This window comes from Amblyomma mixtum, chromosome 2, assembly GCF_055824585.1.
Source record: "Amblyomma mixtum isolate Tamu chromosome 2, ASM5582458v1, whole genome shotgun sequence".
Lineage (NCBI taxonomy): Eukaryota > Metazoa > Arthropoda > Arachnida > Ixodida > Ixodidae > Amblyomma > Amblyomma mixtum.
This window is the reverse complement of record NC_143013.1, coordinates 190,986,596-190,990,431: the sequence shown is the minus strand read 5'-3', so window position 1 is coordinate 190,990,431 and position 3,836 is coordinate 190,986,596. Positions and strand designations below refer to the sequence as shown.

The window sequence follows — 3,836 nt, the reverse complement described above, 5'->3', positions numbered from 1 at the left end:
ATTTGCGAAGTTTAAACAATGAATAAATGAGAAATGCCTTCCTATTTTGATTCCTAAGGTGTCAGTGTCGGCTTGAGATGTTAACTAAAGCCACATATATTGTTATACGAATAATAACTTCATAATGTAATCGATAAGGTTGAATACAAACAATAAAGGGATTATTCTTAAAGTTTGCGAAAATAAAAATGAACTGGAAAGTATTCAATGTCATTCCTGTTTCGGAACGTATTCCCCTGGAGGTGGCACAAGCGGAATCTCGGCTATCAGTGCTGCGCAGCTCTGCGTACTGCTAGGAGGGAGCTCTCCGTGCATAAACTAGTGCTTAACGTTGAGCGTTGGGTTGGTACGGCTTCATGGCAGTTAAAAAGTGTGTAAAAACTAGAACGGCTTAGGCTGTGCCGGCGTAGCGGTCTCGGCCACAAAGGAGGTGCCCCCGTGGCGTGGCAAGCTCAGCCAGAGACCGGCTACTAAGTGACAAGGGGGTAGTGATGCAAAACTATCGGAAAATTGACTATCGACACCATCGATAGTTTTTTTTAAAGTTATCGATAGTATTATCAATAGTCTACTATCGATAGTAATACTATCGATAGCGCTGCTATCGATAGTGTTGCTATCGATAGTACTACTACTGATAGTACCGCTATTGATAGCAAGACTATCGATAGTGAAACTGTCGATGGTAAGACTATTGATAGCACCAATATTGATATTATGCATTTGTTGGCCAGCGATGTAACCAAAACATTTACGATACCTGATTGGAGGTCTCCGGGTAAATTTCGACCAGCTGGGGTTCTTTAACGTGCAGTGGGACAGTTCGGAAAAATACGCGGAACTGCGGCCGATGAAAGAACCAATAGCCCAAGTTGCGCTGGTTTGCTGACGCAACCGCTGCAGAAATGGTTTTCGCACACATGCTTCGGAACTAGGTCATTCGCACGCTGTGATGCGCCACCAGCGCCCTCCAGCACTAGCGGCGGCCTGACGCTCGCTCAGGCGAGAGAAGGAAGGAGAAGAAAAAGAAGAGACGCAGGGCGTGGCGGAAGTGGCGCGAGGAGACGAGCTCGGGCAACGGAGGAGGCGAGGTCACGGCTGAACGGCTTCTTGAACCCGGGTGACTTCAGGTCTGGGGACGCCATCCTCGCCCAGTTCAGCGCAACCAGGAGTCTGCTGTCTCCTGTCTCCCGCCTGCTTCTTACTGACTCGGAGAGCGGGCGCCGTGCCGGGCACAGGCAGGTGCTTCCCTCCCGAAGATCCTGCCGGCCTTGCTGTCGGTTCGTGCCTGCCGTCCCGTGGCTGGGACCTCCTGCTGTGAAAAGGAGCCTTCTGGCTGCGCCCGGGTGTCTAGACCTGGGCGGCCGTCTCCTCTCTGGTGTGTCGTCAAGGCCACTGCTGTTAGTGCTCCGCGCCCGACTTCCGGCCGCAGGGAGAACAGGCGTACGGAGGTACTTGGCCCAGGCGCCTTTTTGGCGACGGGCAACGGATTCACAAGCCGGAACCACTTCTTGACCCCCGGCCGCACAGTTCCCTACCCATCGCTGACTGCTTGCTTTTTTAAGTAAAACCATTTTTGTTATATCGACAGACGTGCTCGGTGTGGGACGATTTTCTGGATCCTCCGGGGCCCCACCTCGGAGAACGCTCGAACCTGCTTGGGGGACTTTTCCCGTCACACACGCTAACATTTTATCCAGCAACTTTACGTAGGGAACGTCTGCAGAGCTCGGTGACGCGTACGCCACGAAAACGGGCGAATCCTGTCAGTTACTCATACCATGACATCCATACCACACACCCGGGAAACCAAGTTTAGGATGCAGTGGGTATGCGTGGTTGATTTCATAGTATCGATAGTACTATTGTAAGACAGGCCTTCGGCTCCCGAACCTTGGGCGGCTGGCGTAAGGAAGAAGAGGACGAAGACAACGGCGCCGATGCTCGTGCGTGTGCGCTGATCGCTGCCGCTGGGACAGATCGCTGCCTCAGGACTGAACCGAGGCGTACCGCTAGCCGTTCACGACGCAGCGCCTTCGAAGACTACACTACACTACACTTGGTGGAGGTGCTGTCTGCTCTCACCATGTGGATGCGCCACGATGCCCAGGCTTCAAGGCTCTACCACGGTGCCCGACCCCCCGGCTCAACCTGTCCAGCCTGCTGGCCCTGCTGTCATCTGTTCTGGTGCCGTCCGTCAGCGCGACCCTACGATCTTCAGCGGCACGGATGACACCGATGTGGAGGACTGGTTGGCCTCCTATGAACGCGTAAGCGCTTGTAACAAGTGGGACGGCAGCGTCAAGCTTACCAACGTTATATTTTATTTGAGCGACGTTGCCAATCTATGTTCCGCAACCATGAGGCGGACATCTCCAGCTGGGCGGATCTTAAAACCAGCCTCACGGAGGTCTTTGGCCGTCCCGCTGTGCGTAAGCTCCGTGCCGAGCAACGCTTGCGCGGCCGGGCACAACAAAGCGGCGAAAATTTTACAAGTTACATCCAAGATGTCGTCGACCTTTGTAAGCGCATCAACGCTTCCATGAGTGAGGCCGACAAGATAAAAAATATTATGAAAGGAATTGATGATGACGCCTTCCAGATGCTCGTGGCCAAAAATCCCCAATCTGTGTCCGACGTGATAAGCCACTGCCAAAGCTTCGATGAGCTGCGCAAACAGCGCCTTTCGACCCGCCGAGCCGGCTTTCAAGAGGCAAATATTTCCAGCTTGACTCTTCCCCAGGACGGCGCTCTGGACCATCAGTCGCTCCTCCAGCACATTAAGCTGTTCGTTCGTGACGAAGTCGCCCGCCAGCTGTGCTTGTCGACCAGTCTACCTACTCCTACGCCGCCGCTCACTCCCAACATCCAGCGTGTCATACAGGAGCAGGTCGCCGAGGTGCTGACCTCTCCTCCTCCAGCTCCTCAGCAGCCACTGATCACGGCTCCATTAACTTACGCGGATGCTGTGGTGCGACCGCGGCCTTCACCTGCTGCGCCTGTCTACGGGCCTCCCCATCACCTGTTAGAGCCCCAGCGACCTGCACCAACCGCTTATCGTCCGGATGCCCGCCCAAGACCACAGCCGCAGCCTCTCGACCCCTGGCGTACGCAAGACAACCGCCCTATTTGCTACGCCTGCGGAGTCGCTGGCCACGTGGCTCGCTTGTGCCGCAGTCGCGACTATCGTCCGTATATTTATAGGCGTGAGCCGACTTACGATCTATCCCCGACCTCCTCGCCTGTGTCACATGAGCCGCCTCCCGATCCGTCTTCGTCTAGCTACCGTTTCCGCTCTCACCGCTCGCCGTCCCCTGGCCGACGTTCCCGCTCTCCGATGCTCCGCCGCCCTCCCGCTCCGCAAGCAGAAAACTAACGGCCGCAGTTCCGGAGGCAAGAACTGCGCCGCCAGCGACTCGCTCAAGACCTGTATCCGTGCCCGCCAACATCATCACCGTATTCGTTGAGGGAGTCGCCGTCGAAGCACTTGTTGACACTGGCGCAGCCGTTTCCGTTCTCAGTCACACCCTCTGTCGCAGACTCAAAACAGTGACGACGCCTCTTCCTGCCGTTTCTCTCCGCACCGCCAGCGCTCAGGACATTCGACCATTAGCCGCTTGCACCGCCCGCCTGCTTATCGCGAACGTCCCCTATACAATCGAGTTCATCGTCCTCGCCCGCTCATCTCACGACGTCATCCTTGGTTGGGACTTCCTTTCCACACATCACGCTGTTATTGACTGCGCCCGTGCTCAGCTTGAGTTATCGCCATTCCGTGACGCTCCCTTAGACGTGCACGACGCTGCTGTCGCTACTCTGGTCGTCTCAGAGGACAC

The 3,836-nt window shown here is 55.4% G+C and overlaps 1 pseudogene; it reads left to right on the top strand.

The window, feature by feature from the left end:
• Nucleotides 1–2,102: 2,102 nt before the first annotated feature.
• On the top strand, nt 2,103–3,553 carry LOC149361894 (uncharacterized; annotated as a pseudogene).
• Nucleotides 3,554–3,836: the final 283 nt, after the last annotated feature.